Source organism: Garra rufa, chromosome 9, assembly GCF_049309525.1.
Source record: "Garra rufa chromosome 9, GarRuf1.0, whole genome shotgun sequence".
Lineage (NCBI taxonomy): Eukaryota > Metazoa > Chordata > Actinopteri > Cypriniformes > Cyprinidae > Garra > Garra rufa.
In genome coordinates, this window is record NC_133369.1 from 24,369,166 (window position 1) to 24,384,737 (window position 15,572).

Below are 15,572 nucleotides of genomic sequence, written 5' to 3' on the forward strand. Positions count from 1 at the left end.
ATAATAATAATAATAATAATGTAAATAAAATAAATACAATTCTAATAACATTAATATTTCTAAAAAGAAATAATCTTCATACAAGTATATTATTTTATTTTAAAATATTTTGCGTACTGCATTTATTCGAATACTGTTATTTACCTTTACGTTTAATTATATCTGAAATATTTGTCTTTTTTGTAAAGCTAGTCACGGCTTACACTTGTTACAAAGACAGTTTTAACACTTTTTCTAATCCAACACATTTTATAGCCTTACGTTTTGTATGCGTCTTCTGATTCTCTATTTCTGAAAGTCTTTAAACTGCCTTTTTATGTGTTATTATAATATTAGCGCTGCTGTTATAAATGATTCAATAATTAAAAAAAAAAAAAAAAAAACCTCAATATTGATTTTAAGCACTTTTTATTAATGTGTCATTTTCGCTCTTTTACAGCTTCTTTTTTTTTTTAGTTCAGCTCGGTTACTGCAACTCCAGGCCGATGTCGCTTTGTAAAATTACTGCATCTGTAATTACTGCATTGATTTATATTTATTCATATTTAATTTTACTGTGCTTTATCTGACATGTTCGAGAATCTGTTTTGAGAGCTGTATCCAAATAGTTTTAGAACAAACTTACAAATCGTAGGAAATTGGCGGAGTAAAGAAAAAGATTGAATGAAAGAAAAGAAAAGAAAAGAAAAGAAAAGAAAAGAAAGAACAAGAAAAGCTTTCCAACTTGCTCTCACAAACACTAAAAAAGTGATAGGTGTGAGTTTACGCTACGCTGTTTAACACATAATTCTTACTTTTACAATTGCAGTTACCCATGTTTGTTGAAGAAGAATAAGTATTACTAAAAAAGACTTCAAATTTTTGTTTTTATCAACAATTTAATTTTTCGTTTCAGCGCATCAATTATACTGCTGCACGGAACAGCACAATCTTTGTTCCCCGAATTGGATCAGATAAAGCCCAGAGATTCTCGGTCCATCCTACAGCCAGCAGCCACGGTGCCGGCTCCGGCCCTTGGTTTCCGTCTGAGGCGAGGCCACTTGGGAGTGCCGGTAAGTTCAGCTCCGTAAAACAAACACACACACACACACACACACACACACACACACACACACACACACACACACACGGGTCTGCTGTTATAGCAGCAAACACTCGCATCTTTTTAAATCTCGCATCTATTTTGTCTGTTTTGCTGGAGCGACGCACTGCATAGTGAGAAATCGCATCGTGAGTTTGTTCACAACAGGTTGTCAAACATACGGCATAGTTCGCAGCATCTGTTATTCCATTTGTAAGCGTTGAAATATACTGTCACCTACAGTGAAAATATTTTTTTTAAGCATATTCAAATGTGTATCAGCAGTTAAATGCTGAAATTGCTGTGTTGATTTTTTCTTGTATTTGGGATATTAAGAAAATGTAAAGGCAATTTAATTAATTAATTAATTAATTAACTATTAATTCAGATAAAGCATGCGTGTGTATAATTCAACCTGATCTTACCTGAAAAATACTTTTAATATAATCAGGTTGATAATCAGTCGTATTTAATTTAGTTTGTTTCAAACTGAGTAAAATTACTAAATTATGTTTCCATATGAAGGAAACTTTATATTACCTAACAATACTTTTTACAGTGTGTCCAAAAAAAAAAAGATTTTCAAATTTTGTGTTTTTTTAGGCAATTTAGTTTGAACCGGTTTCTTCTCTGTCCCTTCTCCCTCCCCATGTTGTGTTCTTTCGTCCTATCTCGTCCACCTTCCGTGCACCCCTGGTAGCTACAAACTTGTACACAATAATAACACCAATATATACCCATCTATCTCTCTATCTGGCTTGTCGGCGGTGTGGAGAGTGCCTGGGAGCCTGAGAGTAAGGAAAGGTCAGTTAATCGATGGCGCCCAATTTGACAAATCCAAGTGAGTCTTATCATCCGCAGTATTTAGGGGCGATAGAGGGCCTCCGAGATAACTGTTTAATCCTGACGGCAACCGCAAGGGGAGAGGAGGAGATAGAAATGTCCGCGGGAGAGAAAGAGACAGTAGGCTTGAGAGAAAGTAGGAGAGACTGGTATAGAAGAGAGGGTGCAGGTTAAATAAAAGAGTTCAGAGGTTAGACATATTAGACTTTGGGAAAAGACAGAGGAGTGTGGAGAGAGAAAGAAGTCCCAAACCATTTCCTAAATTCCGAAAGCAATTTAGCAGTTGAATTCGAGCCTTCTACGGTTAGGTAAGCTTACTTATCTTATTTACTAGCTGTTCTCAGAAACACAAAAGTAGATCTATTACTTATATCTACATATAATACTGTTTTAAAAACATATGATGAATTTGATTTTTAAGGTCCATAGCAAACACACACCCTAACACTTGTTGGCCGTGAGAGGTGCTTAGTCAAGTACACAGCCTCCTACTCTTGTCCTCTCTCACCGTCTCAATACCAGCTCAATGTAATTCGATTGAGATTAGTTGCACTGGCATGACAGGAGATCCCTAGTATTGCCAAAACACTTAGGAGGCAATGACAGGCTCCCATCGACATGTGCTAATACAAGACTCCACGACTGGCCATGCATCACGACTACAGCGTTCACACACACAGCAGAGGGGTTTGAGTGTGTGTGCACTTATGAGTAAGTGAGCTCATAACTCGGCCAGAGCTAGAGATGAAAGTAAAAGATAAGAATACATCAGCGAAGAGCATAAGAGAGACAGAGAGACAAATGGCATAACGGAATTGAGTTATAATGTGCAGAAGAAACAGGAACGGTGCTTGGGAGAGACGGACAGGGAGACTGATGGTGAGTGAGTGAAAGTGCGGGAGAGGGAGACGAAGAGTAAGTGGTTTGAGAGGATGGATGAGGACAGGAAAGAGAGAAGGCACAGCCGAGACATACAGCAGCTTTACAAGAGCGGAGATTAAGGCAACATGTCCCCGGTCAGTCATTAATCCGGTTTAAAAGCAATTAAGTTAAGACTCTCTGAGAGAGAGAAAGAAAAAGAGAGCGCGAGATAAAAGGCGAAAGAGAAAATGTGATTATTTTGGGTTTATTTGGCTCTTTAGCACATACAACCTGTGTAAGGATTAAGGAATTGGACAGAACAACTTTGATTATTGTACCTAACTCTAACTGTCCAGCAGTCTCGTTCCTCATTCTTATAGTGTGTATCAGGGTCATTGATGTTCCAGATGTGTATCACAGGCTACAGGTCGACACCGGGCCTCACCACATGTGTAATGTTTCTGCGTCCACGGGGAGATTGTGATACAGATAGTGCTACCACCTGACAGATACACAACAGAACATAAATCACACCTGGAAGCTCTTGAGTGCACACAGAGAGACAGTTTTATCACACTGTTTGTTCTACAAAGTAATTAACAGCTATGCAAGCAGGGAAAGGTCAAAGCAAAGAGCTGCTGAATGAAGAGTCTTTGTGAATTTCACTCACTCGGTTTTACAGAGAACTTTTGTTTTTTTGCAAACATGATCTTCAGGCATAATCTAGTCATTAAACTGACCGATCATTGTAGGGGAACAAGATCATTAAGAAAAACCTCTGTTTCAACCTCATGTTTGTAGGATTTCTAGGATGTCTGGATTGTACACCATTTGGAAATTAATTGAGAATGCTAAATTTGAGCTGAGATTAAAACATGATGCCGAATTGCCATTTGTGTAAAGAAATAGATTTCAAATTTAACAAAACAAATTTTTAACTAGAAACTTTAAAAACTGACTTACAGTCAAACCTAAATTTATTTAGACACCTTCAACATTTCTCACATTATCACGGTTTATTTGCTATCGTTTCGAAAATGGTAATAAAATATGACAAGAACTCAAGAGCTAAATTGTGTCAGAACAAATTCATTTTGATAATTTCAGATAACTATGATAGAAAGGTATGTGACAAAACATAGTCAGGTTAAAGTGTCAGTTATCAATTTTACTAGTAGTCCACTGTATAAAGAATGTCACAGTTTACTTTATTTTGCTATCATCACTTACATAAATCAACTATAGTGTCCTGAACCCACTAGTAAAAAAAAATCTAAAAAATTATATTTGGTGTCTGAATAATTTTTAGTTTGAATGTATGTTGACATGGGCTTATTTGAAAGTTTTGAGGAAGTTTAAGCTTTGACGTTTGAAGGTTTATAAGCGTGACAGAACACCACTGCATGCCACAGATAGATAGATAGATAGATAGATAGATAGATAGATAGATAGATGTATAAATGAACGTGTATAAATCAACACCAACAGGTAAACCTACATCGGGAGTTTGCGTTTCTCTTGCCTCCCCTGAGCCCATTGAGTTTTAACAGACCCTTTAAAGCATGCAGTGAGTTTGGTGGGGGCTAATTGAGAATCAATGAGGGAAAGTCACGTGAGAGGAGGCAACGCCTCTGCTGCGATGTGATTGGATATGACTGGTTATGTTCGGCTGTGATTAGTTCATATGATAAATCCCATCTCTTGTGTTTGTGTGCGTTCGACATTTGAGAATCAGTCTGAAATAACAATCTAATGGCGTTAATGGGAAGACTAATAAAAAATAAGTAAACAACTCCCACACTTATATATCACTAACTTATGAAGTCAAAATCAAACTTCAAATGGCCTGAAAACATGATCTGTGGGGTTTTTTAGTGAGCAATCAGCTTGTTGAAATGAAAGGTATACATCGATACATGAGTTATTATTTTGGAATAAATGTTTAAAAACACTAAACTGATGAGATTTACAATTGGTTTTAATATATAGGATAGCCTATTAATTACACTGGTAATATAAAAATACAATATAGATGTTTATTCTAGTAGTGTAAGTAATGTTTATTTACCTAAGAAAATGTGACTGGGGCATGAATTTACATCTTTATAAAAAAAGTGAAGACTTTGCCTCATTTCAGAACACCACTGCATGCCACAGATAGATAGATAGATAGTTGTTAGATAGTTGTTAGATAGATAGATGTTTAAAATTGCACCTGTTTTTGATCATTTAAATATTTAATAAATTAACTTTAGTGGAACCAGGGTGGAAGAACACTTCAGTTCCCAGAATGCATTAACTGCGTTGAATTTCTTTGAATTCAGTGAAATTCACATGAATGTTCCTCAGCCTTGACATATGTATTACTGGTCGCACCATAGTAACATTAAACAGAAATAGACAGAGAAAGAGAGAGATCTTTAAAACGTGATGGATGAAGTCCGTCTCGTTTTCCACTTTACCCGAAGTGAGAATACAAAAGTGTTGACATAGATTTTGTGGAGTGTTGCTCATTGTTGACCAGGATGGAGTGCTATCGACTGGCTCTTCCTGCTGAGGGATCGCTGTGCAGCCCTGAGGCCAAACCCACAGTGGCATTTAATACACTGCACTGGTGACCATACTGCCACACTATTCATGCTGTGTCCGTATGTGTGTGCTTTTATTTACTCAGTCACACACACATATATACTCACTTAAAAACTCAATCTACATATGCAATACCTCAAAAAGACCAGCTTAAACAGAGAGAAAAGAACCTCTTTGCGCCAGTCTCTGGGTTAGAAACTGGGTTAGATGTCTCCAAAGTGTAAAGATGTAAAACGGGACAAAGAAGGAGAAGGGGGACAACATGAGAGAAAAAGATGCCACAAAGACAGCCTCTGGGTAGGATCTAATTTGCAAAAAGGGAGGAAGCACAGAAGAAGTTGTTCACTAGGGAGAGAGGAAAAAAGAAAGACAAGGGAAAGACAGAGATACACAGATGGGAAGGAGAAAAGGGGAGGGGGGCTAAAATTTCCATCAGGTTTTCAATTGGGGCGGATCAATAGTGTATTAGAGCTCACCTTGACCCCGCGTCTCCCCCCTCTCCTTACAGGCCAAGTCACTTGCACACACAGCAGGGGGCTGCAGAGGGACAGTGACTGCATTACTGCTTCCCTCACAGCAGCCGAAGTGGCAGAAAATGGCACAATGAAAAAGGGAGAGAGTGAACGAAAGACTGAGACTGGTGCTCGAGTGCTCCGGGAGGCAGAGAGGCCTGCTGAGCGGTGCTTGAAAATTACGAAACAAGCTGATTTACTAGATATTTCTGCGTTTACCTGCCTTCGTAGGTTTATAAATCTCGGTGTGCTTGTTCACACATGAACACAGACTGCGCGTGCAAAGAGACAGTGAACTTCAATCCACTTCGGAGGTGGAGGCAGGGGGCAGCGGGCACAAAAGAATAGGGGGGAGAGGTTGAATGAAAAAAAATTGATCTGGGAATTTAGCATTTAGACACAGTTTACTAAGCGATATGGAGGGAAGGCAAAAGAGCACAGGGGATTGGAGGGGCCAGACACTTAACTTTACAATTGGTCGGCGTCACCCAGGCAACTCGGCTCCAAAATATGGAAATCCCAGGTGGAGAAGCTTCTATATTTTTGAAGTCTTGTCATTTACTGCTCTTCTGTTTGTAGCACAAGCGAATGGCTTTTCCCTCTGTCTCTTTATGAGCTGGTTTGTCGTTTGACGACTAGGAAACTGGGTGATCACTATGAAATTTATGTTCTTTAGACAACGCCGTAAAGACATTATTAAGACTTCACGTCTGCTAACGTTTTGTCGTGACGCTGAGATTGTGCCGCTCAGATGAGAAGTTTTCTCCAGGCGTTTCCTCAACTATTGTTGGCTTCACACTGTTTCGCTCAGTCACACTTGCACACACAGCGACTAACAACAAAACAGAGGCGCGCACGCAGTGTCCCTACTGCTGAAGGGAAAAAAGAAAAAGAAAAAAGGGAGAGAGAAAAAGAAATCGATCGCCGGGGATAGCGGTGCGCGTCGGAGGATCGTATCTTGTCAAAATAATATATTACCCTCATCCCCGGCTGATCGATGCGGTGGATTAGGGACGGAGGGCTCGCTCTCCCCTCCCCTCCTCCGTCTCTCTCTTTCTTTCTCTCTCTCTCGCTCTGTCCGCCGTTCCTTGCAGTTTAATATTTACCTCCGTGAAGGAACGGGCGCGACGGCGCTCACTCTTAATTGATTCCGACACTTGGGGCTCTGTGCTCGGGCTGCGGAAGAAGGCGGGAGGGGTGGCTGGAATGTAGAGAGTGTGAGAGGGAAGTGGTGAGGAACAAGCAAAAGAAATGAGGGAGAATAAGATAAGGCCTAAAGGAACAAGTTGATTTTCAGCTTTTATATGCATTTGAAATTTATCCTAGTATATTTTCGTATTTTGTCCTTTTCATTTCCTATGAAATGCAAGGCAGGAAGGAGTACAGATAATATGAAGAGATGTGAACCTACAAGTTCTACCGCCCATTCTGTAGCCTACAAGTTACAAGATGGCAGGTGAAATAGAATTTCCAGTGGAAATGAGATATATGAGAGAAAAAGAACACCTGTAGAACAAATAATCAAAATGTCAGAGAGAAAAAGATAAACACACTGAAGTACAAAAACCGAGGAATGAGCATCTGAAAGGAGGCAAAGAAAAATAGCAAAAAGAAACTGGATTTTTTTTTTGCAGAGAAAGGAAATTTAATGTTGAAGAGACAATTCAAGTTTCTCTCTTAAAGTTAAGTTTAAAGTTTGAGTTCAGTAAGACTTTTGAGAAATTGACATTTCTGTTCAGCAAGGATGCATTAAATTGATCAAAAGTGACTGAAAAAAATACATTTATAATGCTAAAAAAGATTTCTATTTCAAATAAATGCTATTCTTCAAAGAATCCTATAAATAAATAAAAATATTAAGCAGCATAGCTGTTTCAACATTAATAATAATAAGAAATGCTTCCTAATCACCAAATCAGCGTATGTGACCATGGACCACAAAACCAGTCATAAGGGTCAATTTTTTGAAACTGAGATTTATCAGTTTCAATATAATCTGAAAGATGAATAAGCTTTCCGTTGATGTATGGTTTGTTAGGACAGGACAATATTTGACCGAGATACAACTTTTTGAAAATATTTTTGGCTACAATAGTCACACATAAGAATGATTTCTAAAGGATCATGTGACACTGAAGACTGAAGAATATTTCACAATATTACAGTTTTACTGTATTTTTGGTCAAATAAATGCTGCCTTCATAAAACTACGAGACATCTTTAAAAAACAATAAAAGGTCTTACTGACTCTAAACCTTTAAATGGTAGTGTACATTTCACATCAAATGAAAGTAATAGGAAGAGAGGAATGAGATGAAAGCAACACTGAGGAGCCTGTAGAGCAAATACAGAAAATGACCAAAAGCAAAAAAAAAAAATAGAGATTTGCATCAAAAAAGGCGACAAAGATAAGTAGCAGAAAGAAACATGCATGGCAAGAGAACAGAGGGCAACCATAAAAAGAAAGCAAAAAACAGAGAGGAGGGGGAGAGAACAAAATTGTGAGGTGACAGAGTAATATAAAGAGGGATAGATAGAGAACAGGAACGATGAAGGGAGACGGAGAAAACAAGAGAGGCACCATATTTTCCGTTGAAGGAACTCAGCTGTCATCTTGTTCCGCCAGCACAGAGCGTAGCTATAAAATACAAGAGCCGGGCAGGCCACACTCAATGACTTATGTGTATATATAGGCTTTGTCAATATTTCTTTCTGGCTCCCTACTCTCTCTGTTTCTGGCTTTTTCTCACACACATTCTCATGGAGGTTATGTGGGTGTCATGTTGCCCTAAACCTGTAGATGCCATAGAAAACTTGCGTTGTGTTTTGCATACACAATATTTTATGACAGATTCGTTAAAAAAAAAAAAAAAAGTTCTTTCTGCATATATTTTCTCTAGACATTATCTAAATAACTTCAGGGCAAGGTCTTAGTGCACTCACTATATGTCAGGCCACCCTATGGAACTCAAGTTGTGTTGATGCTACCAGCATCTAAAGTCTAGCCAATACACGGCCTCTCCTTTGGTGCGTTTATTGGTTTTGAAAACAGAGGTACGCCATTGTGAACTATTGTGAAACAAAGCAGATTGCAAACAAAAATGCCCTCGTACATCCATCTAGCTGACTTGTCGAGTTTCTTTTTCTCTTTGTCTTCGGTTTCCCTTCCATCTCTCTTTGTATATAGGCCTACGCACCTCCATTCGCTCTCTCCATTCATCTCCCTGCCGCTCCCCCTCGCTGTTCATCTCTCTCTGTATTTCCTCATCTCTGGTCTTTATTTACCGGCGCTGCGGCGCTGGCTGTGGCAGCTCAGGGAGCGGTAACAGAAGTGTCAGGTGTCATTATTCGTCTAATTCAGTAATCCGTCATCGCACACTCCCTGTGTGTATGACGTATTATACATGGACACAGCGGGTGTAGTAGGCGCTGAGGTGGAGATTCGATTTGACACGCGCAGAGGTGGGCTGTTTGGTTGAGGGGGAGAAGAGGGGGGATACATGAGTGGAAATAAGGTCCCGAGTTTGACTGAAGACAAAGGGTAGTAAGAGTTAGGTGTGAAAGAGGTTGTAGGTGGTTCCAGAGTTCAAGCAATGTCTCTTGTTTTATGATTTTATGACCCAAAAAATACAAATTCTGTCATCGATTATTCATGCCCTCATGCTATTTCAAACTTGCATGATATTCTTTCTTTTGTGGAACACAAATATTTTTTTAAAAATAGGGTCCAGTATTGTTTTGGGTCCAATCATTGTATCAAGCAGTTGACTTTTCATTTATAGGTGAATTGTTCTTTTCATGTACCATTTAAATGTATATTTAAATATGTACATTTAAATGTATATTTAAATATGTACGCTTGTGTAAACCCAGTGTGATTTCTTAATTTTGCTAAAAAAATACAGAACCTAACTCTTTCTGCTTCTGAAAGTAAAAAGGATGAACCATTCTTTTTAATTTTTTATGTGCCCCTCCATGGTTAAACAACACCTAAAACTTTAGTTTATTTCCAACCTTGTTTTTCCCTTACCCAAAAGTAAAGTTATTTGTCTTTTTTTCCACAGTGTTTATTGATTCCTCAGATTTAAATTTAACTATGGTGAGGATAATACATGCTGCAGTAACTCTCTTATTCTACAGTTCTGCCTAAATTTTCAAGAGCATTGCGGTCTTCAGTCCTTAGTGCTGCTATAGTGATAAACTTGACTGTTTATAGGGACACGAATAAAACATTCGATAAACAACTTTCCAATGTTCCAAAGGGTCTAAAAATGCCCACTGCAGTAATGAAGATTTAGATGGAAAAGAAGAATGCTATGGGGTCATGGGGTACAGTCATGTTGGGAGCACCTTCTTGATTCTGGAGTCTTGTTAAAGGATTAGTAGCAGTTTGTGATTATTTATTTCCTCAGCTTCGTTCGTTTTGTCAAAAGCAAGTTTGGGAACAGTCACTGCTGCTTTTGGGACTCACAGATTTGTCATGCTTAAACCTATTTTTCTACACCAACTGGTTTAAAGTATCTAAACTGCAAATGCTAACTCCAAGTGTTATATTGTACAAGCACAGATTTTGATCCTTGGTAAGACCTGACATAAGGTAACATTGCAGAAGTGGTCTTCACAGGTCATGAGGATTTGTACCTTTGACGTCAACTAGCTCCACTATCATCTTAAGTTTTGATGATGTGCATCACAAGCCTAAGTAGAGACCATTAGAGCCAATGGACTATTGGACTTTTTTTTTTTTACATAGCCAGTGGTGTTTGTTGCTCACGTTGCAAAAACTGCCAACTCTTAGTGAAAATGAATTATCTCTGGTTGATTTGTTGCTGCAAAATGCTCAATATGTAAACAGCCCTTTACCTGCAACTTTTTAATAGATCTTGATCCAAACAGTTTATAAGGGACAAAGGAACGCTTAATGCACATTTTACTACACATTGTTCATCGCAAAGCCATCATACACCATATGTGAATATCATTTACATTTTAGTGTTGGATTAAAAAATGTATGGACGTATTGATGAAGTTTGGCCTAGTTCAGCAGATTTGGACCAAATAACTTTCTTCTAAAATTTCTACTTTTAGAAGGTTGTATTGCTGGTTTGTATAAGAATCTTGATGCAAAATTATTGCTCACACTGATGTTTAATACCTATAAATGTCTTTATTTCTTCAACACAAACACAAAGTTTTGAATATGGATAAAATGTGCATTTTACTCTCTTCCATACAATGAAAGTCAGTGGGGACTAGATTAGACAATAAAACACCTTAAAAACATAAAAAGAGGAGCCTTTCTGAAGTCATATTTAGCTCTGTGTGAGGAACAGTAGCCTATAAGCACAATTTAAGTTGATATTGACATTCACCTTCATGGAAAATTATGTTTCACAGAATAAATAACATCACACAATTTCATGAGGGCGATTAAAGAATGACCATTTCAAAATTTCTATTAAAATTTCTTTCAAGACCCTGCAAATCATGATTTGCAGCATTTTCTGGAGACCATGCTGATTTCACACTGAACATGGATAACGCTTTATAATTATCATACTTTAATGTTCTATTATAATTCCTCTGCTGTTGAAAATTTGCCTGTTTTACGAATATCTAGAGTTCACAAAATTGGCCTTATTATTTTTATTAGGGTTCGGTATACAAGCCACAAATAGATAAATCATTTGCACAGAGCTTTTCCGTTTCTTCGCCAGTTTATAAGAAAGAAAAGCAAGAAAGAAACAAAGAAAACAAAACTATGAAATTATAAACGATATTATTACGATAGTTGAGTAATGCAAAGTCGTTATACACAAATTAAAATCCGACAACAAAATCGCTCGTCTGACCCATATAGACCTGACTTCACGTGGCATCTATATATGTATGTATCCTTTGCTAAGCTAACTGCAGTCTTTTTATGTTCTAGATATTCTTAATAAATGCGTGACCCCGCAAGAGTTTCTAAGAAACTTAGTTTAGTTAGTGTGTAGTAGTTAATGTGTAGTCTTCTTCCTAAACCAAATGCGAGTTCAGGTCTGCGTCTGTAAACTACAGTTCACATTTTGGCGATTGCATCCAATTATTTTGAGCACATTTATTAATCTCTGTATAAATTGACATTACTTTTTTTTTTAAACGTACCGCTATTCGTAAATATTTATTGTTCACTCAAACCTCGACAGATGACATGCGAACTTTTATCTTTAGCAGTAGCCTTTTTTTGCACTGTTTCCCTGAGATAGTGGTGAATGTTTTGTACAGCCTCTTTGGACCTGACAGCTCATGTAACAATTTACTTCTAGTCTGCGAAAACCTGAACCCCGCCTATACTTCAGATCGCGTCACAGGTGACATACTCACAGCCACGCGTCTGCTGTATCACGGACCTTGCTAGAGAATTGCGTTGCAGTTACATCATGATTTATATGCTGATTAATTTAAGATTCACGGAAGGAAATGTTCCGAAATATCAGTCCGACCCAATTGTGATAAACACTGTTTTGCAATACAGCCCGTACGAGACAAAAAATAGTATTGTTATAATTCACAAGTAACATTAACAACAACATTATTATTAATATTAATAATAGGCTAATTATTATAAAGGTATCGTGAGCGTGATATGCAGAAACAACACCTGGACGGAGTAAAACCTGTCTGTAAGACGTGCTTCCTTTATTGAGAGATTCTTGCGTGTCGGTAATGAGACGTGCCGAGAACTTCAAACAAACGGAAAAAAGAAATCCTAACGGATCTCTGATACAAGCGAGAGGGAGAATAAATCAATGTGTTCACTGCGTGCATCTGCCTTCAAGTTTTTTTTCCCTTTTTTGCAAGACAAAAAAAGTTTCATCCCTTATTAAAAGCGACTTCATAAACAAATTAGACAAAACAGAAAATCTAAAGCCAGCTGACAACAAATTACGGTTATGCGGTTACACTACTAACCTTACACTGCACATAGGAATAAAGAGTTGCGTGAATGCGCGTAGGATAAGGGCGATAAAAGATACAGAGACAGGGCTAGGACTCCAGCAGCACTCTGGGAGATTGATAGTGTGCGCTGAGTTCGGGGCAGGGCAGTCACTGTTTTAGCCCTCTGAGTAATCCTACACTTTATCACCATCATAATGACAGAGAGCGCCAAAGAGGGAGGAGAGCACAAAGGAGAGAAGGGTTAAGTAGGTGTGTATTCACCCGAGTTATTAGCATATGCTTGAGGAGAAAGTGATAGAGAGTCGTTCTAGGAAAAAGTAAAGGAAGAAAAGGGGATGAGAGAAAGAGCGTCGTGAACGCCAAAGCGCCAAAGACAGGTGTACAGGCCTGATGATGAAAGCTTGATTAAAGTAAATGAGCTACCTGAGCCCCGGACTAACCTCTGTGACGCGCACTGTCAAGAAAAGTACAGACGGATGAGGAAAAGGTGGAGGAGGAGGATGGATGTGGAAGAACAGAGAGTTCAGAGTGAGAAGTTCACAGTGACGTCAAAAACTTACTTCATTTTTAAAATGAGTTAAAACTAGCCTCTACTAAAACGTATGCAAATATTTTAAAACCTGATCCTGTCTAGAGTAGACCAATGAGAATACAGCCTGTTTAGCATTAGCAGAAAATTGGTCAAACAGCAAGACGTTCTTGCTTAAAATACTTTAATTCAATTTCACAGTGGCACATAATGGTCTTTTATTACTGCGTGAATGAAGGTAAGGCCATTATTTTGCACTGCTCTCTTGTTTTTGTACTTCTCTTATTAATTCAGTTAATCACGAGACCTTTTTATTTATTTATTTATTCTTGCCACCCTCTTTCCTTTTTCATCTCTCTCTCTCTCCAACGATTATCCTGCCGTCTAATTAGAAATCGATACTGTGAAGCCGGCGGGTATTTGCGATGTGTTTGTGAATGTTGAGAACAATTCCCTGGACAGAGGTAGATAGAATAGGAAGAAAAAGAAAGCGTGTGCGCACACACACACATACTCATACACACGCACACACACACCACCACTGCCGAACAGAGACACACTTACGGCTCCGAGCTATTCGTTTTTTAAAAAGCTGGAAAAGCACACACTAAACAAGGACAGAAAGAAGAGCTTTCCTGTTCTGCGCAAGGGACTGAGGCATGAGCAGCTGGGATTGTTTTATGCAAATAAACGATACGGGGCTTGATGGTGCATGTGGCTTAATGAATAACTTGATAATGAGAAGTTGCATCATGTTCCAAATAATACACACAGATAAAAGAGAGAGTGGAGATTGTGGCATTTAATAATGGCGTTGCATTTAAAGAACTCAAGAACTTAAGTGTTTCACAACTTAATGTCATCATATTTTTTAGTCACGTTTCCGTTTGAAAACTTCTAAAACAGATCAGCCTAATAGCATACTAAATATTGAATTAATATTTATAGCCTATGAATAAGTTTATATAAATTCATTTTGTTATTCACAATAATGCGCACTGATTTAAGTGTTTTAAAGTGATGATTATGTTAAATAGTGGATTATTTCGTTTCGTAGCCATCATCAGTGACACGGGGTCATAGCTTCTTCCCCTCCCAATGAGATGTGATCTGAAGTCTCTGCAATACAGGAGACGGAGGCGACGGGTTAGCGCTATTATTGCACTAGCAATCGAAGTTAAACGAATTAGCAGCTCGCGTCGCCGATGTGGAGAAAAGAAACAGAGAAAAGAATAGGAGCGCGCACATTTATTAGTTTAGCTCGCACCGAATCCGTTTTTCGCCACAGTTTTCTCTTTATTTGCTCCCACCGTAATGTGTTTGTGTCTGTCCTCGCTTGTGATTGCTATGTCCCTTTTGCAAAATTGTTCTCTCTCTCTCTTTCTCCGTGGGGAAATGTCGATTTAGATACAACATAGCACTTTTCACACGAGTTGTTTGTTTAAAAGCAGAGCCAGCCATCCACTATTACATTATATTTCATCAACCTATCCGGTGGGGAAGGCTGATTTCTCTACATTTCTTGTTTCTGCGCTAGTTTGAATCCGTCCGTGTGCCTTTCCACTTGAGCCTCTCATTAAACGTCGCTCTCTCCCTGCCTCGCCATACTCCCTCTCTCTCCCTCATTTATACGCGCTTTACTCTCCCCTTGCCCATGGCTATATGATCGCAAAAATGTGTTTACAAAACTCGCTCTCGCTCAGATCAAACCGCCCCATCGAATCAAAGAGTCTGAAACAGAGACAGAGGGAAAGAGAGGCTGGAGAACAGGGAATATGAGCAGGGGCCCGTTCGTGTGTAATCTTTAAATTCTCTGTCTTGTGTGTTGTCTGTTTGTGTGTGCGTGTGTTGGTTTATGTGTTTTAATATTTTTGAATATGTGAAGAAGATCAGCAGGGAATAAAGAGAGAGAGTCCAGTTTGAATATTTACTTGCTTTGGCAAAAAAAAAAAAAAAAACAACGGTGAGCTCTAAATAACTTTTTATTATGCACTTACACTGGAAACAGTGCATGAAATGTTGATTGACTTTTCTTTGTCAGCACAATTTGAGCTATTCTTATTGCCATATTAACATACTGCACTGCAGTGTACTTAATCTATCTATGATGATTCATATGATGATCATTTTGTAAATTGTGACCCTGGATAACACAAAACCAGTCATACGTAGCAATAGCCAACAATACATTGTATGGGTCAAAATTATTGATTTT

The 15,572-nt window shown here is 38.3% G+C and overlaps 1 protein-coding gene across 1 annotated transcript in view; it reads left to right on the top strand.

Annotated features, from left to right (window-relative positions):
* Positions 1-913: 913 nt before the first annotated feature.
* Positions 914-15,572, top strand: part of erfl1 (Ets2 repressor factor like 1) — a 36,338-nt gene continuing 21,679 nt past the window's right edge. The window contains exon 1 of the mRNA XM_073847910.1: positions 914-1,052. The gene's annotated coding sequence lies outside the window, so the exon portion shown is untranslated. The remainder of the gene's footprint in view (positions 1,053-15,572) is intronic.